Source organism: Rhipicephalus microplus, unplaced genomic scaffold (genome assembly GCF_043290135.1).
Source record: "Rhipicephalus microplus isolate Deutch F79 unplaced genomic scaffold, USDA_Rmic scaffold_13, whole genome shotgun sequence".
In the NCBI taxonomy this organism is placed as follows: Eukaryota; Metazoa; Arthropoda; class Arachnida; order Ixodida; family Ixodidae; genus Rhipicephalus; species Rhipicephalus microplus.
Genome location: NW_027464586.1, coordinates 6,291,684 through 6,314,600, shown reverse-complemented (window position 1 = coordinate 6,314,600; position 22,917 = coordinate 6,291,684). Strand labels below are relative to the sequence as shown.

General features: G+C 52.7%; 2 non-coding genes across 2 annotated transcripts; both read right to left on the bottom strand.

Annotated features, from left to right (window-relative positions):
- Positions 1–7,111: 7,111 nt before the first annotated feature.
- TRNAN-AUU (transfer RNA asparagine (anticodon AUU)) lies at positions 7,112–7,188 on the bottom strand. Its single transcript has one exon. It is a non-coding gene; the product is annotated as a tRNA-Asn (tRNA).
- A 71-nt stretch (positions 7,189–7,259) lies between these two features.
- Positions 7,260–7,336, bottom strand: TRNAN-GUU (transfer RNA asparagine (anticodon GUU)). The gene has a single exon. It is a non-coding gene; the product is annotated as a tRNA-Asn (tRNA).
- Positions 7,337–22,917: the final 15,581 nt, after the last annotated feature.

Here is a 22,917-nt window from a genome sequence, read left to right as displayed (position 1 = left end):
GCCCAAAGAAAAAAAAGCAACACACCACTCCCAGGAGGGCTCGTACATCCAACCTTTCGGTTAACAGCCGATCGCGCTAGACAATTGCGCCACGGAGACAGTCGTGCTCCACTCTCACCACCATCAGAACATATCTTCAAAGCTATCAGCCCAAAGAAGAAAAAGCAACGCACCAGTCCCGGGAGGGCTCGTACCTCCAACCTTTCGGTTAACAGCCGATCGCGCTAGCCAATTGCGCCACGGAGACAGTCCTGCTCCACACTCATCACCAGCAGAACATATCTTCAAAGCTATCAGCCCAAAATAAAAAAAGCAACACACCACTCCCGGGAGGGCTCGAACCTCCAACCTTTCAGTTAACAGCCGATCGCATAGCCAATTGCGCCACGAAGACAGTCGTGCTCTACTCTCACCACCATGAGAACATTCCTTCAGAGCTATGAGCCCAAAGAAAAAAAGCGCCACACCACCACTGGGTGGGCTCGAACCTCCAACCTCTCGGTTAACAGCCAATCGCGCTAGCCAATTGCGCCACGGAGACAGTCGCGCTCCACTCTCACCACCATCAGAACATATCTTCAAAACTATCAGTCCAAATAAAAAAAAGCAACACACCACTCCCGGGAGGGCTCGTACCTCCAACCTATCGGTTAACAGCCGATCACGTTAGCCAATTGCGCCACGGAGACAGTCCTGCTCCACTCTCACCACCATCAGAACATGTCTTCCAAACTATCGGCCTAAAGAAAAAAAAGCAACACACCACTCCCAGGAGGGCTCGAACATCCAACCTTTCAGTTAACAGCCGATCGCGCTAGCCATATGCGCCAAGGATACAGTCCTGCTCCACACTCACTACCACCAGAACATATCTTCAAAGCTATTAGCCCAAAGAAAAAAAAGCGCCGCACCTCCACCGGGTGGGCTTGTACCTCCAACCTTTCGGTTAACAGCCGATCGCGGTAGCCAATTGCGCCACGGAGACAGTCCTGCTTCACTATCACCACTATCAGAACATATCTTCGAAGCTATCAGCCCAAAGAAAAAAAAGCAAAACACCACTCCCGGGAGGGCTCGAACATCCAATTTTTCGGTTAACAGCCGATCGCGCTAGCCTATTGCGCCACGGAGACAGTCGTGCTCCACTCTCACCACCATCAGAACATAACTTCAAAGCACTCAGCCCAAAGAAAAAAAAGCGCCGCACCACCACCGGGTGGGCTCGAACCTCCAACCTCTCGGTTAACAGCCGATCGCGCTAGCCAATTGCGCCACGGAGACAGTCGTGCTCCACTCTCACCACCATCAGAACATATCTTCAAAGCTATCAGTCCAAAGAAAAAAAAGCGCCGCACCTCCACCGGGTGGGCTCGTACCTCCAACCTTTCGGTTAACAACCGATCGCGGTAGCCAATTGCGCCACGGAGACAGTCCTGCTTCACTCTCACCACCATCAGAACATAGCTTCAAAGCTATCAGCCCAAAGAAAAAAAAGCAAAACACCACTCCCGGGAGGGCTCGAACATCCAACATTTCTGTTAACAGCCGATCGAATAGCCACTTGCGCCACGGAGACAGTCGTGCTCCACTCTCACCACCATCAGAACATATCTTCAAAGCTATCAGCCCAAAGAAAAAAAAAGCGCCGCACCACCACTGGGTGGGCTCGTACCTCCAACCTTTCGGTTAACAGCCGTTCGCGCTAGCCGATTGCGCCACGGAGACAGACCTGCTGCACTCTCACCTCCATCAGAACATATCTTCAAAGCTATCAGCCCAAAGAATAAAAAGCAACACACCACTCCCGGGAGGGCTGCTACCTCCAACCTTTCGATTAACAGCCGATCGCGCTAGCCAATTGCGCCACGGAGACAGTCGTGCTCCACTCTCACCACCGTCAGAACATTTCTTCAGAGCTATCAGCCCAAAGAAAAAAAGCGCCGCACCACCACCGGGTGGGCTCGTACCTCCAACCTTTCGGTTAACAGCCGATCGCGCTAGCCAATTGCGCCACGGAGACAGTCCTGCTCCACTCTCACCACCATCAGAACATATCTTCCAAACTATCGGCCCAAAGAAAAAAAAGCAACACACCACTCCCAGGAGGGCTCGAACATCCAACCTTTCAGTTAACAGCCGATCGCGCTAGCCATATGCGCCACGGAGACAGTCCTGCTCCACACTCACCACCACCAGAACATATCTTCAAAGCTATCAGCCCAATATAAAAAAAGCAACACACCACTCCCGGGAGGGCTCGTACCTCCAACCTTTCGGTTAACAGCCGATCGCGCTAGCCAATCGCGCCACGGAGACAGTCGTGCTTCACTCTCGCCACCGTCAGAACATTTCTTCAGAGCTATCAGCCCAAAGAAAAAAAAGCGCCGCACCACCACTGGGTGGGCTCGTACCTCCAACCTTTCGGTTAACAGCCGATCGCGCTATCCGATTGCGCCACGGAGACAGTCGTGCTCCACTCTCACCACCATCAGAACATATCTTCAAAACTATCAGCCCAAAATAAAAAAAGCAACTCACCACTCCCGGGAGGGCTCGTACCTCCAACCTATCGGTTAACAGCCGATCGCGTTAGCCAATTGCGCCACGGAGACAGTCCTGCTCCACTCTCACCACCATCAGAACATATCTTCCAAACTATCGGCCCAAAGAAAAAAAAACAACACACCACTCCCAGGAGGGCTCGAACATCCAACCTTTCAGTTAACAGCCGATCGCGCTAGCCATATGCGCCACGGATACAGTACTGCTCCACACTCACCACCGCTAGAACATATCTTCAAAGCTATCAGCCCAATATAAAAAAAAGCAACACACCACTCCAGGGAGGGCTCGTACCTCCAACCTTTCGGTTAACAGCCGATCGCGCTAGCCAATTGCGCCACGGAGACAGTCGTGCTTTACTCTCGCCACCGTCAGAACATTTCTTCAGAGCTATCAGCCCAAAGAAAAAAAGCGCCGCACCACCACCGGGTGACTCGTACCCACAACCTTTCGGTTAACAGCCGATCGCGCTAGCCAATTGCGCCACGGAGACAGTCCTGCTCCACTCTCACCACCATCAGAACATATCTTCCAAACTATCGGCCCAAAGAAAAAAAAACAACACACCACTCCCAGGAGGGCTCGAACATCCAACCTTTCAGTTAACAGCCGATCGCGCTAGCCATATGCGCCACGGATACAGTACTGCTCCACACTCACCACCGCTAGAACATATCTTCAAAGCTATCAGCCCAATATAAAAAAAGCAACACACCACTCCAGGGAGGGCTCGTACCTCCAACCTTTCGGTTAACAGCCGATCGCGCTAGCCAATTGCGCCATGGAGACAGTCGTGCTCCACTGTCGCCACAGTCAGAACATTTTTTCTGAGCTATCAGCCCAAAGGAAAAAAATCGCCGCACCACCACCGGGTGGGCTTGAACCTCCAACCTCTCGGTGAACAGACGATCGCGCTAGCCAATTGCGCCATGGAGACAGTCGTGCTCCACTCTCACCACCATGAGAACATATCTTCAAAGCTATCAGCCCAAAGAAACAAAAGCAACACACCACTCCCGGGAGGGCTCCAACCTCCAACCTTTCAGTTAACAGCCGATCGCATAGCCAATTGCGCCACGAAGACAGTCGTGCTCTACTCTCACCACCGTCAGAACATTCCTTCAGAGCTATCAGCCCAAAGAAAAAAATCGCCACACCACCACTGGGTGGGCTCGAACCTCCAACCTTTCGGTTAACAGCCGATCGCGGTAGCCAATTGCGCCACGGAGACAGTCCTGCTTCACTCTCACCACCATCAGAACATAGCTTCAAAGCTATCAGCCCAAAGAAAAAAAAGCAACACACCACTCCCTGGAGGGCTTGAACATCCAACCTTTCAGTTAACAGCCGATCGAATAGCCACTTGCGCCACGGAGACAGTCGTGCTCCACTCTCACCACCATCAGAACATATCTTCAAAGCTATCAGTCCAAAGAAAAAAAAGCAACACACCACTCCCGGGAGGGCTCGTTCCTCCAACCTATCGGTTAACAGCCGATCGCGTTAGCCAATTGCGCCACGGAGACAGTCCTGCTCCACTCTCACCACCATCAGAACATATCTTCCAAACTATCGGCCTAAAGAAAAAAAAGCAACACACCACTCCCAGGAAAGCTCGAACATCCAACCTTTCAGTTAACAGCCGATCGCGCTAGCCATATGCGCCACGGATACAGTCCTGCTCCACACTCACCACCACCAGAACATATCTTCAAAGCTATTAGCCCAAAGAACAAAAAGCGCCGCACCTCCACCGGGTGGGCTTGTACCTCCAACCTTTCGGTTAACAGCCGATCGCGGTAGCCTCTTGCGCCACGGAGACAGTCCTGCTTCACTATCACCACTATCAGAACATATCTTCGAAGCTATCAGCCCAAAGAAAAAAAAGCAAAACACCACTCCCGGGAGGGCTCGAACATCCAATTTTTCGGTTAACAGCCGATCGCGCTAGCCTATTGCGCCACGGAGACAGTCGTGCTCCACTCCCACCACCATCAGAACATAACTTCAAAGCACTCAGCCCAAAGAAAAAAAAGCGCCGCACCACCACCGGGTGGGCTCGAACCTCCAACCTCTCGGTTAACAGCCGATCGCGCTAGCCAATTGCGCCACGGAGACAGTCGTGCTCCACTCTCACCACCATCAGAACATATCTTCAAAGCTATCAGTCCCAAGAAAAAAAAGCGCCGCACCTCCACCGGGTGGGCTCGTACCTCCAACCTTTCGGTTAACAGCCGATCGCGGTAGCCAATTGTGCCACGGAGACAGTCCTGCTTCACTCTCACCACCATCAGAACATAGCTTCAAAGCTATCAGCCCAAAGAAAAAAAAGCAACACACCACTCCCTGGAGGGCTCGAACATCCAACCTTTCAGTTAACAGCCGATCGAATAGCCACTTGCGCCACGGAGACAGTCGTGCTCCACTCTCACCACCATCAGAATATATCTTCAAAGCTATCAGCCCAAAGAAAAAAAAAGCGCCGCACCACCACTGGGTGGGCTCGTACCTCCAACCTTTCGGTTAACAGCCGTTCGCGCTAGCCGATTGCGCCACGGAGACAGACCTGCTGCACTCTCACCTCCATCAGAACATATCTTCAAAGCTATCAGCCCAAAGAATAAAAAGCAACACACCACTCCCGGGAGGGCTGCTACCTCCAACCTTTCGATTAACAGCCGATCGCGCTTGCCAATTGCGCCACGGAGACAGTCGTGCTCCACTCTCATCACCGTCAGAACATTTCTTCAGAGCTATCAGCCCAAAGAAAAAAAGCGCCGCACCACCACCGGGTGGGCTCGTACCTCCAACCTTTCGGTTAACAGCCGATCGCGCTAGCCAATTGCGCCACGGAGACAGTCGTGCTCCACTCTCACCACCATCAGAACATATCTTCAAAGCTATCAGCCCAAAGAAAAAAAGCGCCGCACCGCCAGCGGGTGGGCTCGTACCTCCAACGTTTCGGTTAACAGCCGATCGCGCTAGCCAATTGCGCCACGGAGACAGTCCTGCTCCACTCTCACCACCATCAGAACATATCTTCCAAACTATCGGCCCAAAGAAAAAAAAGCAACACACCACTCCCAGGAGGGCTCGAACATCCAACCTTTCAGTTAACAGCCGATCGCGCTAGCCATATGCGCCACGGATACAGTCCTGCTCCACACTCACCACCACCAGAACATATCTTCAAAGCTATCAGCCCAATATAAAAAAGCAACACACCACTCCCGGGAGGGCTCGTACCTCCAACCTTTCGGTTAACAGCCGATCGCGCTAGCCAATTGCGCCACGGAGACAGTCGTGCTTCACTCTCGCCACCGTCAGAACATTTCTTCAGAGCTATCAGCCCAAAGATAAAAAGCGCCGCACCACCACCGGGTGACTCGTACCTCCAACCTTTCGGTTAACAGCCGATCGCGCTAGCCAATTGCGCCACGGAAACAGTCGTGCTCCACTCTCATCACCATCAGAACATATCTTCAAAGCTATCAGCCCAAAGAAAAAAAGCGCCGAACCACCAGCGGGTGGGCTCGTACCTCCAACCTTTCGGTTAACAGCCGATCACGCTAGCCAATTGCGCCACGGAGACAGTCCTGCTCCACTCTCACCACCATCAGAACATATCTTCAAAGCTATCAGCCCAAAAAAAGCAACACACCACTCCCGGGAGGGCTCGTACCTCCAACCTTTCGGTTAACTGCCGATCGCGCTAGGCAATTGCGCCACGGAGACAGTCGTGCTCCACTCTCACCACCGTCAGAACATTTTTTCAGAGCTATTAGCCCGAAGGAAAAAAATCGCCGCACCACCACTGAGTGGGCTCGAACCTCCAAACTCTCGGTTAACAGCCGATCGCGCTAGCCAATTGCGCCACGGAGATAGTCGTGCTCCACTCTCACCACCATCAGAACATATCTTCAAAGCTATCAGTCTAAAGAAAAAAAAGCGCCGCACCTCCACCGGGTGGGCTCGTACCTCCAACCTTTCGGTTAACAGCCGATCGCGGTAGCCTATTGCGCCACGGAGACAGTCCTGCTCCACTCTCACCACCATCAGAACATATCTTCCAAACTATCGGCCCAAAGAAAAAAAAGCAACACACCACTCCCAGGAGGTATCGTACATCTAACCTTTCAGTTAACAGCCGATCGCGCTAGCCATATGCGCCACGGAGACAGTCCTACTCCACACTCACCACCACCAGAATATATCTTCAAAGCTATCAGCCCAATATAAAAAAAGCAACCCACCACTCCCGGGAGGGCTCGTACCTCCAACCTTTCGGTTAACAGCCGATCGCGCTAGCCAATTGCGCCATGGAGACAGTCGTGCTTCACTCTCGCCTCCAGCAGAACATATCTTCAAAGCTATCAGCCCAAAGAAGAAAAAGCAACGCACCAGTCCCGGGAGGGCTCGTACCTCCAACCTTTCGGTTAACAGCCGATCGCGCTAGCCAATTGCGCCACGGAGACAGTCCTGCTCCACACTCACCACCACCAGAACATATCTTCAATGCTATCAGCCCAAAATAAAAAAAGCAACACACCACTCCCGGGAGGGCTCGAACCTCCAACCTTTCGGTTAATAGCCGATCGCGCTAGCCAATTGCGCCACGGGGACAGTCCTGCTCCACTCTCACCACCATGAGAACATATCTTCAAAGCTATCAGCCCAAAGAAACAAAAGCAACACACCACTCCCGGGAGGGCTCGAACCTCCAACCTCTCGGTTAACAGCCGATCGCGCTAGCCAATTGCGCCACGGAGATAGTCGCGCTCCACTCTCACCACCATCAGAACATATCTTCAAAGCTATCAGTCCAAAGAAAAAAAAGCGCCGCACCTCCACCGGGTGGGCTCTTACCTCCAACCTTTCGGTTAACAGCCGATCGCGGTAGCCTATTGCGCCACGGAGACAGTCCTGCTCCACTCTCACCACCATCAGAACATATCTTCCAAACTATCGGCCCAAAGAAAAAAAAGCAACACACCACTCCCAGGAGGGCTCGTACATCCAACCTTTCGGTTAACAGCCGATCGCGCTAGACAATTGCGCCACGGAGACAGTCGTGCTCCACTCTCACCACCATCAGAACATATCTTCAAAGCTATCAGCCCAAAGAAGAAAAAGCAACGCACCAGTCCCGGGAGGGCTCGTACCTCCAACCTTTCGGTTAACAGCCGATCGCGCTAGCCAATTGCGCCACGGAGACAGTCCTGCTCCACACTCATCACCAGCAGAACATATCTTCAAAGCTATCAGCCCAAAATAAAAAAAGCAACACACCACTCCCGGGAGGGCTCGAACCTCCAACCTTTCAGTTAACAGCCGATCGCATAGCCAATTGCGCCACGAAGACAGTCGTGCTCTACTCTCACCACCATGAGAACATTCCTTCAGAGCTATGAGCCCAAAGAAAAAAAGCGCCACACCACCACTGGGTGGGCTCGAACCTCCAACCTCTCGGTTAACAGCCAATCGCGCTAGCCAATTGCGCCACGGAGACAGTCGCGCTCTACTCTCACCACCATCAGAACATATCTTCAAAACTATCAGTCCAAATAAAAAAAAGCAACACACCACTCCCGGGAGGGCTCGTACCTCCAACCTATCGGTTAACAGCCGATCACGTTAGCCAATTGCGCCACGGAGACAGTCCTGCTCCACTCTCACCACCATCAGAACATGTCTTCCAAACTATCGGCCTAAAGAAAAAAAAGCAACACACCACTCCCAGGAGGGCTCGAACATCCAACCTTTCAGTTAACAGCCGATCGCGCTAGCCATATGCGCCAAGGATACAGTCCTGCTCCACACTCACTACCACCAGAACATATCTTCAAAGCTATTAGCCCAAAGAAAAAAAAGCGCCGCACCTCCACCGGGTGGGCTTGTACCTCCAACCTTTCGGTTAACAGCCGATCGCGGTAGCCAATTGCGCCACGGAGACAGTCCTGCTTCACTATCACCACTATCAGAACATATCTTCGAAGCTATCAGCCCAAAGAAAAAAAAGCAAAACACCACTCCCGGGAGGGCTCGAACATCCAATTTTTCGGTTAACAGCCGATCGCGCTAGCCTATTGCGCCACGGAGACAGTCGTGCTCCACTCTCACCACCATCAGAACATAACTTCAAAGCACTCAGCCCAAAGAAAAAAAAGCGCCGCACCACCACCGGGTGGGCTCGAACCTCCAACCTCTCGGTTAACAGCCGATCGCGCTAGCCAATTGCGCCACGGAGACAGTCGTGCTCCACTCTCACCACCATCAGAACATATCTTCAAAGCTATCAGTCCAAAGAAAAAAAAGCGCCGCACCTCCACCGGGTGGGCTCGTACCTCCAACCTTTCGGTTAACAACCGATCGCGGTAGCCAATTGCGCCACGGAGACAGTCCTGCTTCACTCTCACCACCATCAGAACATAGCTTCAAAGCTATCAGCCCAAAGAAAAAAAAGCAACACACCACTCCCGGGAGGGCTCGAACATCCAACATTTCTGTTAACAGCCGATCGAATAGCCACTTGCGCCACGGAGACAGTCGTGCTCCACTCTCACCACCATCAGAACATATCTTCAAAGCTATCAGCCCAAAGAAAAAAAAAGCGCCGCACCACCACTGGGTGGGCTCGTACCTCCAACCTTTCGGTTAACAGCCGTTCGCGCTAGCCGATTGCGCCACGGAGACAGACCTGCTGCACTCTCACCTCCATCAGAACATATCTTCAAAGCTATCAGCCCAAAGAATAAAAAGCAACACACCACTCCCGGGAGGGCTGCTACCTCCAACCTTTCGATTAACAGCCGATCGCGCTAGCCAATTGCGCCACGGAGACAGTCGTGCTCCACTCTCACCACCGTCAGAACATTTCTTCAGAGCTATCAGCCCAAAGAAAAAAAGCGCCGCACCACCACCGGGTGGGCTCGTACCTCCAACCTTTCGGTTAACAGCCGATCGCGCTAGCCAATTGCGCCACGGAGACAGTCCTGCTCCACTCTCACCACCATCAGAACATATCTTCCAAACTATCGGCCCAAAGAAAAAAAAGCAACACACCACTCCCAGGAGGGCTCGAACATCCAACCTTTCAGTTAACAGCCGATCGCGCTAGCCATATGCGCCACGGAGACAGTCCTGCTCCACACTCACCACCACCAGAACATATCTTCAAAGCTATCAGCCCAATATAAAAAAAGCAACACACCACTCCCGGGAGGGCTCGTACCTCCAACCTTTCGGTTAACAGCCGATCGCGCTAGCCAATCGCGCCACGGAGACAGTCGTGCTTCACTCTCGCCACCGTCAGAACATTTCTTCAGAGCTATCAGCCCAAAGAAAAAAAAGCGCCGCACCACCACTGGGTGGGCTCGTACCTCCAACCTTTCGGTTAACAGCCGATCGCGCTATCCGATTGCGCCACGGAGACAGTCGTGCTCCACTCTCACCACCATCAGAACATATCTTCAAAACTATCAGCCCAAAATAAAAAAAGCAACTCACCACTCCCGGGAGGGCTCGTACCTCCAACCTATCGGTTAACAGCCGATCGCGTTAGCCAATTGCGCCACGGAGACAGTCCTGCTCCACTCTCACCACCATCAGAACATATCTTCCAAACTATCGGCCCAAAGAAAAAAAAACAACACACCACTCCCAGGAGGGCTCGAACATCCAACCTTTCAGTTAACAGCCGATCGCGCTAGCCATATGCGCCACGGATACAGTACTGCTCCACACTCACCACCGCTAGAACATATCTTCAAAGCTATCAGCCCAATATAAAAAAAAGCAACACACCACTCCAGGGAGGGCTCGTACCTCCAACCTTTCGGTTAACAGCCGATCGCGCTAGCCAATTGCGCCACGGAGACAGTCGTGCTTTACTCTCGCCACCGTCAGAACATTTCTTCAGAGCTATCAGCCCAAAGAAAAAAAGCGCCGCACCACCACCGGGTGACTCGTACCCACAACCTTTCGGTTAACAGCCGATCGCGCTAGCCAATTGCGCCACGGAGACAGTCCTGCTCCACTCTCACCACCATCAGAACATATCTTCCAAACTATCGGCCCAAAGAAAAAAAAACAACACACCACTCCCAGGAGGGCTCGAACATCCAACCTTTCAGTTAACAGCCGATCGCGCTAGCCATATGCGCCACGGATACAGTACTGCTCCACACTCACCACCGCTAGAACATATCTTCAAAGCTATCAGCCCAATATAAAAAAAGCAACACACCACTCCAGGGAGGGCTCGTACCTCCAACCTTTCGGTTAACAGCCGATCGCGCTAGCCAATTGCGCCATGGAGACAGTCGTGCTCCACTGTCGCCACAGTCAGAACATTTTTTCTGAGCTATCAGCCCAAAGGAAAAAAATCGCCGCACCACCACCGGGTGGGCTTGAACCTCCAACCTCTCGGTGAACAGACGATCGCGCTAGCCAATTGCGCCATGGAGACAGTCGTGCTCCACTCTCACCACCATCAGAACATATCTTCAAAGCTATCAGTCCAAAGAAAAAAAAGCCCCGCACCTCCACCGGTTGGGCTCGTACCTCCAACCTTTCGGTTAACAGTTGATCGCGCTAGCCAGTTGCGCCACGGAGACAGTCGTGCTCCACTCTCACCACCGTCAGAACATTTCTTCAGAGCTATCAGCCCAAAAAAAAGCGCGGCACCACCACCGGGTGGGCTCGTACCTCCAACCTTTAGGTTAACAGCCGATCGCGCTAGCCAATTGCGCCACAGAGACAGTCGTGCTGCACTCTCACCACCATCAGAACATATCTTCAAAGCTATCAGCCCAAAGAAAAAAAAAGCGCCGCACCACCACCAGGTGGGCTCGAACCTCCAACCTTTCGGTTAACAGCCGATCGCACTAGCCAATTGCGCCACGGAGACAGTCGTGCTCCACTCTTACCACTATCAGAACATATTGTCACGTTACAACGTGACTGTAACCTGCTGATAAGGGCACACAAGGACGTCAAACTGATTCGAACAACGGCAGTACGACTATTGTTTTTTTTCTGCACGCGCATCTTTGTCCTCTTCTGAACAGCGGCACATACAAGCATGCTAGCATCTGTAGAAATAATAGTTTCAGAACTTGTACTAGTGGCATTACCCCCCTTCCCAAAGGACATCGTCCCGATGTCATAACATTATTGCCAGATGAAAACACACACGATAAGCAGTACACAAGGGGGTGTTCACAATCACTGTAAGTCTACTCAAGGGAGTGTGCCGAATAGTCAGCGTTGGTAAAATGGTTTCATCTTCGAAACATGGACGACGTGTGGCTGTTGTAAACGGCGGGATTGACGAGCCATGTCCTCGTCAAGAACCTCGTAGTTCACTTCGCTGAGACGACGGAGAACTCTATAGGGACCAAAATAGCGGCGTAACAACTTTTCCGACCGGCCCCGTTGTCGATTGGGAGTCCACAGCCATACTCGTTCTCCGGGTTGGTAAGAGATATCGCGACGACGAGCGTTGTACCGCAGCGAGTCGATGCATTGTTGCTTATGGATTCGTTCGACTGCAAGCTTACGAGCCGCGTCTGCCAGTCTGATAAATTCGTTCGTCTTGACACTAATCTGGTGTCTGTCTGGTAGAAGCATGGCATCCAGCATTGTAGTGACCTCCCTGCCATGAAGCAACCGGAATGGTGTGAATCCAGTTGTTTCTTGCACAGCGGTGTTGTAAGCGAACGTGACATAACGGAGGATGTCATCCCAGTTTTTGTGGTCTTGGTCAACGTACATGGATAGCATGTCGGCGATCGTCTTGTTTAGTCGCTCTGTGAGGCCGTTGCTTTGTGGGTGGTATGCAGTAGTTTTTCGATGTACGGTGCCGCTAAGCTGCATGACGTCTTGTATCATCCGGGCGGTAAAAGCTGTGCCACGATCAGTTATGACAACTGCTGGTGCTCCATGTCGGAGGACAATGTTTTTCATAAAAAAGTGGGCAGTCTCAATGGCGGTGCCACGTTGTAATGCCTTCGTTTCGCAGTAGCGCTTCATGTAATCAGTAGCGACTACAATCCAGCGGTTGCCGTCATGAGACTTGGTAAAAGGTCCGAGTAGATCCATGCCTATTTGTTGGAACGGTTGTGTCGGAGGAGCGATGGGCTTCAAAAAGCCGGCTGGGCGCTGATGTGGTGCTTTACGGCGCTGGCACTCGTGACACGTCTTCACGTAATGCTTCACGTCTCGACTGAGCTTAGGCCAGGAGTAGTGTTGGCGAATCCGGGCCAAGGTACGTGTGTATCCCAAGTGGCCTGAGGAAGGCTCATCGTGACAGGCGGACAAGACATCGGCTCGTAACGCTGGCGGGACAACGAGCAGGTACTCAGTCGCGTAAGGGTGGAAGTTTCTTTTATAGAGGATATTTCTGCGGACGCAGAACGATGATGACGAGCGGGCGAATGCTGGTGGTGTATGCAGTGTACGGCCTTCGAGATATTCGATGAATTGTCGAAGCTCGGAATCGTTCTTCTGCTGTTCGGCCAAGTCGGATACACTAACGGCGCAGAGAAAATGGCCGTCGAGATCGTGATCACCTGACACTGTCTTAAGAGGAGCTCGGGAAAGGCAGTCCGCGTCAGTATGCTTCCGGCCAGACTTGTACACGACTGTCAAATCGAACTCCTGAAGGCGTAAGCTCCACCTGGCCAGACGTCCGGAAGGGTCTTTAAGGTTCGCCAACCAGCAGAGCGCATGATGATCGGTAACAACTCTGAACGGGCGACCATACAGGTACGGTCTGAATTTAGCTATTGCCCAGACAACAGCTAGGCACTCCTTTTCAGTTGTTGTGTAATTTGCCTCCGCAGATGATAAAATCCGACTCGCATAAGCAATAGGGCGTTCGACACCGCCTTGCCACTGGACAAGGACTGCACCAAGGCCGATGTTACTGGCGTCTGTGTGTAGTTCAGTGTCGGCATATTCGTCGCAGTGTCCGAGTAAGGGCTCAGATTGGAGACGCTGCTGGAGCTCGGAGAAAGTGCGTGTTTGCTCAAAGCCCCACACGAAGGGAACGTCGTCTTTTGTCAGACGAGTGAGGGGTTCGGCAATGTTTGCGAAATTTTGCACAAAGCGTCTGTAGTATGCACAGAGGCCTAAAAATCGACGCACATCACGTTTGTTGGTAGGTGGTGGAAAATCTGCGACAGCCAATGTTTTGTCTGGGTCCGGCCGAATACCATCAGGGCTAACAAGGTGACCGAGGAACTTTAATTCGTTGTAACCAAAATGACATTTTTCGGGTTTCAGTGATAGGCCTGCCGTGCGAATTGCAGCAAACACAGATCTAAGTCGCTGCAAATGCTGCTCAAACGTTTGGGAGAAGACAACGACGTCGTCTAAGTAAACAAGGCATGCTTCCCACTTGAGACCGGAGAGCACTGTATCCATCATCCTCTGGAATGTCGCAGGGGCAGAACACAGACCGAAGGGCAGCACCTTGAATTCGTACAGACCATCAGGCGTTATGAATGCTGTTTTCTCTCGGTCGCGATCATCAACTTCGATCTGCCAGTAGCCACTGCGTAAATCCATAGAGGAGAAGTATCGGACGTGTCGGAGGCGGTCTAGTGAGTCGTCGATGCGCGGAAGCGGATAAACGTCTTTCTTTGTGACTTTGTTGAGTTTGCGGTAATCGACGCAAAATCGGAGACTGCCGTCCTTCTTTTTTACCAGTACGACGGGGGACGACCATGGACTGTTCGAGGGTTGGATTACGCCATCTTCGAGCATCTGCTTCACTTGAGAACGTATAGCCTCTTGTTCCTTTTGTGATACTCGGTAGGCGTGTTGACGTATGGGTCGCTCAGAATGGTCAGTGACAATGCGGTGCTTTACGGTTGGCGTTTGTTTTATCTTGGATGTAGACGCGAAACAGTCGCTAAACATGCGGAGGATACAGCGGATTTGCTCTTTCTGTGCACATGACAGCTTCGGATTGACATCGACTGCATCGGTTACCGCGGTGTCACTTTCAACGGCTGCAGAAATTGGGGCTATCGTCGTACACGCTTCATCGTCAATGGATTCGAAATGAGCGATAGTTGTTCGCTTGGCCAAATGTTGGTATGATCCACTAAAATTGGTGACCAACAACTCAGTCATCCCACGTTTAAATTGAACTATGCCGCGGGCAACACAGATTTGCTGAGACAAGAGCACCGAAAGGTTGGCTTCAGCGATACCACTACTGTCATGGTCTATGTCGCCCTGTACTGTAACGAACATACTGGTGCGTGGCGGAAGTGTGACGGTGTCGTCGACAATGCGAAGCGCAGTCTTCTGCGGATTCGTATCTCTAGGCTTCGGGCCATAGTCGTCAGCAAACGTTACGAGGCAGTCTCGAAGATTTATAACAGCGCCGTGCTCACGAAGGAAATCCATGTCAAGGATTACTTTCCGGGAGCATTCGGGAAGCACAACAAAAGAAGCAACGAACGTCGACTCACAGATTTGCAGCCTTGCGGTGCATCTCCCGATCGGTGTCAAGAGATGACCACCGGCTGTCCGAAGGTTTGGTCCATGCCCCCAAGGAGTCGTGACTTTCCTGAGTTCAGCCACAAGTTCAGCGCTGATAACTGAGTAGTCGGCGCCGGTGTCGACTAGAGCAGTCACTGGATGGTTGTCGACACGAATGGCAATGTCAGCAGAAACGGGTTTGTCAGCGATGTGAGGTGTCGGCTGAAAGGAATCGTCGAAGGTCGGTGGAAGGGTCGGAGGAGGCTCTTTTGACGATAGCTTAACAGCGGTCCCACCCCCGGAGGCCGCTGATTCTAGTTTCCCCGGCGTGGACTTGGGGACCTAGCGGATCGTCCCGCAACAACATCGGCGAAAGTGGAGTATTGATTCGCGGACGTAGAGCGTCGAGGAGACGGAGAGCGTGATTGGCGTCGCTGAAGATTCGGAGACGGTAGACTTGCCAAGTATTCTGCGATGGCGCGGGGTCGTTCGCCGTCCCAGGGCCGACGAGCGTCTGGCCGAAATCCAGGTAGGCCCATCTGTCTGTACGAGCACTCCCGGTACAGGTGACCTGGCTCACCACAGTGGTAGCATAGTGGCCGATTGTCGGAAGCGCGCCACACGCTAGATTTACGCAAATTGGGTCGCGGATTCTCATAGTGTGGTGGGCCCGAGAAGTACTGCGGCATCTGCAGTCGTTGGTTTTCATAGCGTGGCCCGCCCGAGAAGTGCTGTGGCGTCTGCAGGCTAGTCGGTCGGGGGAAATAGCTGGCTGCCGGTGCAGGAGTACGTACAGCTTCTGCATACGTTAGCAGAGGAGCTTCGGTTGGAGGTGGCGCTAATGGTCGTACCAGCTGCCGCACCTCTTCACGGACGACGTCTGTCAGAGCAGCCACTTGAGGCTGTGAAGGCACTGCGTGAAGCTTTTGCAGCTCGTCGCGTACAATGCTACGGACTAGCTCAGCAAGGTCTCTCACGCTCGTGACATCGGGTGTTACCAAGGCTGCTGACAGACATGCAAGGTTGTCGGACCGCTCATACTGCGAAGATCGCTGTCTCAGCATTCGCTCAATTGTCGTCGCTTCACGGAGGAATTCTGCCACGGTAGCTGGTGGGTTTCGTACAAGTCCTGCAAACAGCTGCTCCTTGACACCCCGCATCAGAATGCGCACCTTTTTGTCTTCCGTCATTGCAGAATCCGCTCGACAGAACAGACGAGACATCTCCTCAACAAACATGGCCACGCTTTCATTGGGTCGTTGATTGCGAGAATTGAGGAGACGTTCGGCTTGTTCTTTCCGGTCAGCGCTACCATACGTGTTCCGCAGCTGAGTGCAAAACACCGGCCAGGTTGTCAGGGCGGCCTCGTGATTCTCGAACCAAATACGCGCCGAATCCTCCAGGTAGAAATAGACATACCGCAGTTTCCGGTGCTCGTCCCACTCGTTGGCGACGGCGACTCGATCGTATTGGTCCAGCCAGTCTTCAACGTCTTCGTAGGGCTCCCCATGGAAGGGCTTTGGCGTTCGGGAGGCTGGTAGCCACGGTGCTGGCGAAGTCGCGGACGGTTCAGTCTGGCTTGCAGTTGTCGCATATGCCATGGTTCTGGAGCGTTCCGGAAGAGGTCTGAACTGGGGTGGTAGGCCTAGTTGCCGCCGACTGCGTCGAAGGTTGGCTGTTTCTACTAAGGTGTCAATGTTGGGACCGAGATCTTCCTCGTGGTAACAGTGCATAGACTATTACCCAGCAGCTCCACCAGTGTCACGTTACAACGTGACTGTAACCTGCTGATAAGGGCACACAAGGACGTCAAACTGATTCGAACAACGGCAGTACGACTATTGTTTTTTTTCTGCACGCGCATCTTTGTCCTCTTCTGAACAGCGGCACATACAAGCATGCTAGCATCTGTAGAAATAATAGTTTCAGAACTTGTACTAGTGGCAATATATTCAAAGCTATCAGCCCAAAGAAAGAAAAAGCGCCACAACACCACCGGGTGGGCTCGAACCTCCAACCTTTCGGTTAACTGCCGATCGCGCAAGCCAATTGCGCCACGGAGACAGTCGTGCTCCACTCTCACCACCATCAGAACATATCTTCAAAGTTATCAGCCCAAAGAAGAAAAAGCAACGCACCGGTCCCGGGAGGGCTCGTACCTCGAACCTTTCGGTTAACAGCCGATCGCGCTAGCCAATTGCGCCACAGAGACAGTCCTGGTCCACACTCACAACCACCAGAACATATCTTCAAAGCTATCAGCCCAATATAAATAAAGCAACACACCACTCCCGGGAGGGCTCGTACCTCCAACCTTTCGGTTAACTGCCGATCGCGCTAGCCAATTGCGCCACGGAGACAGTCGTGCTCCACTCTCACCACCGTCAGAACATTTTTTCAGAGCAATTAGCCCGAAGGAAAAAAATCGCCGCACCACCACTGGGTGGGCTCGAACCTCCAAACTCTCGGTTAACAGCCGATCGCGCTAGCCAATTGCGCCACGGAGACAGTCGCGCTCCACTCTCACCACCATCAGAACATATCTTCAAAGCTATCAGTCCAAAGAAAAAAAAGCGCCGCAACTCCACCGGGTGGGCTCGTACCTCCAACCTTTCGGTTAACAGCCGATCACGGTAGCCTATTGCGCCACGGAGACAGTCCTGCTCCACTCTCACCACCATCAGAACATATCTTCCAAACTATCGGCCCAGAGAAAAAAAAGCAACACACCACTCCCAGGAGGGCTCGAACATCCAACCTTTCAGTTAACAGCCGATCGCGCTAGCCATATGCGCCACGGAGACAGTCCTACTCCACACTCACCACCACCAGAATATATCTTCAAAGCTATCAGCCCAATATAAAAAAAAGCAACCCTCCACTCCCGGGAGGGCTCGTACCTCCAACCTTTCGGTTAACAGCCGATCGCGCTAGCCAATTGCGCCGCGGAGACAGTCGTGCTTCACTCTCGCCACCGTCAGAACATTTCTTCAGAGCTATCAGCCCAAAGAAAAAAAAAGCGCTGCACCACCACCGGGTGGGCTCGTACCTCCAACCTTTCGGTTAACAGCCGATCGCGCTAGCCAATTGCGCCACGGAGACAGTCGTGCTCCACTCTCACCCCCATCAGAAAATATCTTCAAAGCTATCAGCCCAAGCATGAAAAAGAAACGCACCAGTCCCGGGAGGGCTCGTACCTCCAACCTTTCGGTTAACAGCCGATCGCGCTAGCCGATTGCGCCACGGAGACAGTCGCGCTCCACTCTCACCACCATCAGAACATATCTTCAAAGCTATCAGTCCAAAGAAAAAAAAGCGCCGCACCTCCACCGGGTGGGCTCGTACCTCCAACCTTTCGGTTAACAGCCGATCGCGGTAGCCTATTGCGCCACGGAGACAGTCCTGCTCCACTCTCACCACCATCAGAACATATCTTCCAAACTATCGGCCCAAAGAAAAAAAAGCAACACACCACTCCCAGGAGGGCTCGTACCTCCAACCTCTCGGTTAACAGCCGATCGCGCTAGCCAATTGCCCCACGGAGACAGTCGTGCTTCACTCTCGCCACCGTCAGAACATTTCTTCAGAGCTATCAGCCCAAAGAAAAAAAAGCGCCGCACCACCACCGGGTGGGCTCGTACCTCCAACCTTTCGGTTAACAGCCGATCGCGCTAGCCAATTGCGCCACGGAGACAGTCGTGCTCCACTCTCACCACCATCAGAACATATCTTCAAAGCTATCAGCCCAAAGAAGAAAAAGCAACGCACCAGTCCCAGGAGGGCTCGTACCTCCAACCTTTCGGTTAACAGCCGATCGCGCTAGCCAATTGCGCCACGGAGACAGTCCTGCTCCACACTCACCGCCACCAGAACATATCTTCAAAGCTATCAGCCCAGAATAAAAAAAGCAACACACCACTCCCGGGAGGGCTCGAACCTCCAACCTTTCGGTTAACAGCCGATCGCGCTAGCCAATTGCGCCACGGAGACAGTCCTGCTCCACTCTCACCACCATGAGAACATATCTTCAAAGCTATCAGCCCAAAGAAAAAAAAAGCAACACACCACTCCCGGGAGGGCTCCAACCTCCAACCTTTCAGTTAACAGCCGATCGCATAGCCAATTGCGCCATGGAGACAGTCGTGCTTCACTCTCACCACCCTCAGAACATTTCTTCAGAGCTATCAGCCCAAAGAAAAAAAGCGCCGCACCACCACCGGGTGGGCTCGTACCTCCAACCTCTCGGTTAACAGCCGATCGCACTAGCCCATTGCGCGACGGAGACAGTCCTGCTCCACTCTCAACACCATCAGAACATATCTTCAAAGCTATTAGCTCAAAAAAAAAGCGCCGCACCTCCACCGGGTGGGCTTGTACCTCCAACCTTTCGGTTAACAGCCGATCGCGGTAGCCAATTGCGCCACGGAGACAGTCCTGCTTCACTCTCACCACTATCAGAACATATCTTCGAAGCTATCAGCCCAAAGAAAAAAAAGCAAAACACCACTCCCGGGAGGGCTCGAATCCAATTTTTCGGTTAACAGCCGATCGCGCTAGCCTATTGCGCCACGGAGACAGTCGTGCTCCACTCTCACCACCATCAGAACATAACTTCAAAGCCCTCAGCCCAAAGAAAAAAAAGCGAAGCACCACCACTGGGTGGGCTCGTACCTTCAACCTTTCGGTTAACAGCCGATCGCGCTAGCCAAGTGCGCCACGGAGAGAATGCTGCTCCACACTCACCACTACCAGAACATATCTTCAAAGCTATCAGCCCAAAATAAAAAAAGCAACACACCACTCGCGGGAGGGCTCAAACCTCCATCCTTTCGGTTAACAGCCGATCGCGCTAGCCAATTGCGCCACAGAGACAGTCCTGCTCCACTCACACCACCATCAGAACATATCTTCAAAGCTATCAGCCCAAAATAAAGCAACACACCACTCCCGGGAGGGCTCGAACCTCCAACCTTTCAGTTAACAGCCGATCGCATAGCCAATTGCGCCATGGAGACAGTCGTGCTCCACTCTCACCACCGTCACAACATTTTTTGAGAGCTATTAGCCCAAAGGAAAAAAATCGCCACACCTCCACCGGGTGGGCTCGTACCTCCAACCTTTCGGTTAACAGCCGATCGCGGTAGCCTATTGCGCCACGGAGACAGTCCTGCTCCACTCTCACACCATCAGAACATATCTTCCAAACTATCGGCCCAAAGAAAAAAAAGCAACACACCACTCCCGGGAGGGCTCGTACCTCCAACCTATCGGTTAACAGCCGATCGCGCTAGCCAATTGCGCCACGGAGACAGTCGTGCGTCACTCTCGCCACCGTCAGAACATTTCTTCAGAGCTATCAGCCCAAAGAAAAAAAGCGCCGCACCACCACCGGGTGGGCTCGTACCTCCAAACTTTCGGTTAACAGCCGACCGCGCTAGCCAATTGCGCCACGGAGACAGTCGTGCTCCACTCTCACCACCATCAGAACATATCTTCAAAGCTATCAGCCCAAAGAAAAAAAGCGCCGCACCACCACCGGGTGGGCTCGTACCTCCAAACTTTCGGTTAACAGCCGATCGCGCTAGCCAAGTGCGCCACGGAGACAGTCCTGCTCCACTCTCACCGCCATCAGAACATACCTTCAAAGCTATCAGCCCAAAAAAAGCAACGCACCAGTCCCGGGAGGGCTCGTACCTCCAATCTTTCGGTTAACAGCCGATCGCGCTAGCCAATTGCGCCACGGAGACAGTCCTGCTCCACACTCACAACCACCAGAACATATCTTCAAAGCTATCAGCCCAAAATAAAAAAAGCAACACACCACTCCCGGGAGGGCTCGAACCTCCAACCTTTCGGTTAACAGCCGACGGCGCTAGCCAACTGCGCCACGGAGACAGTCGTGCTCCACTCTCACCACCATCAGAACATTTCTTCAAAGCTATCAGCCCAAAGAAAAAAAAGCGCCGCACCAACACCGGGTGGGCTCGTACCTCCAACCTTTTGGTTAACAGCCGATCGCGCTAGCCAATTGCGCCACGGAGACAGTCCTGCTCCACTCTCACCACCATGAGAACATATCTTCAAAGCTATCAGCCCAAAGAAAAAAAAGCAACACACCACTCCCGGGAGGCCTCCAACCTCCAACCTTTCAGTTAACAGCTGATCGCATAGCCAATTGCGCCACGAAGACAGTCGTGCTCTACTCTCACCACCGTCAGAACATTTCTTCAGAGCTATCAGCCTAAAGAAAAAAACGCCACACCACCACCGGGTAGGCTCGTACCTCCAACCTTTCGGGTAACAGCCGATCGCGCTAGCCAATTGCGCCACCGAGACAGTCGTGCTCCACTCTAACCACCATCAGATCATATCTTCAAAGCTATCAGCCCGAAGAAAAAAAAGCAATACACCACTCCCGGGAGGACTCGAACCTCCAACCTTTCAGTTAACAGCCGATCGCATAGCCAATTGCGCCATGGAGACAGTCGTGCTCCACTCTCACCACCGTCAGAACATTTCTTCAGAGCTATCAGCCCAAAGGAAAAGAATCGCCGCACCACCACCGGGTGGACTCCAACCTCCAACCTCTTGGTTAACAGCCGATCGCGCTAGCCAATTGCGCCAAGAAGACAGTCGTGCTCCACTCTCACCACCATCAGAACATATCTTCAAAGCTATCAGCCCAATGAAAAAAAGCGCCGCACCTCCACCGGGTAGGCTCGCACCTCCAACCTTTCGGTTAACAGCCGATCGCGCTAGCCAATTGCACCACGGAGACAGTCCTGCTCCACACTCACCACCATCAGAACATATTTTCAAAGCTATCAACCCAAAATAAAAAAAGCAACACACCACTCCCGGGAGGGCTTGAACCTCCATCCTTTCGGTTAGCAGCCGATCGCGCTAGCCAATTGCGCCACGAAGACAGTCGTGCTCCACTCTCACCACCCTCAGAACATTTCTTCAGGGCTATCAGTCCAAAGAAAAAAAAAGCGCCGCACCACCACTTGGTGGGCTCGTACCTCTAACCTTTCGGTTAACAGCCGATCGCACTACCCAATTGCGCCACGGAGGCAGTCGTGCTAGACTCTCACCACCATCAGAACATATCTTCAAAGCTATCAGCCCAAAGAAAAAAAAGCGCCGCACCACCACCGGGTGGGCTCGTACCTCCAACCTTTCCGTTAACAGCCGATCGCGCTAGCGCATTGGGCCACGGAGACAGTCCTGCTCCCCTCTCAACACCATCAGAACATATCTTCAAAGCTATAAGCCCAAAGAAAAAAAAAGCAACACACCACTCCCGGGAGGGCTCGAACCAGCAACCTTTCAGTTAACAGCCGATCGCATAGCCAATTGCGCCACGAAGACAGTCGTGCCCCACTCTCACCACCGTCAGAACATTTCTTCAGAGCTATCAGCCCGAAGGAAAAAAAGCGCCGCACCACCACCGGGTGGGCTCGAACCTCCAACCTTTCGGTTAACAGCCGATCGCACTAGCCAATTGCGCCACGGAGGCAGTCGTGCTCCACTCTCACCACCATCAGAACATATCTTCAAAGCTATTAGCCCAAAGAAAAAAAAGCGCCACACCACCACCGGGTGGGCTCGAACCTGCAACCTTTCGGTTAACTGCCGATCGCGCTAGCCAATTGCGCCACGGAGACAGTCGCGCTCCACTCTCACCACCATCAGAACATATCTTCAAAGCTATCAGCCCAAAGAAGAAAAAGCAACGCACCAGTCCCGGGAGGGCTCGTACCTCCAACCTTTCGGTTAACTGCCGATCGCGCTAGCCAATTGCGCCACGGAGACAGTCGTGCTCCACTCTCACCACCGTCAGAACATTTTTTCAGAGCA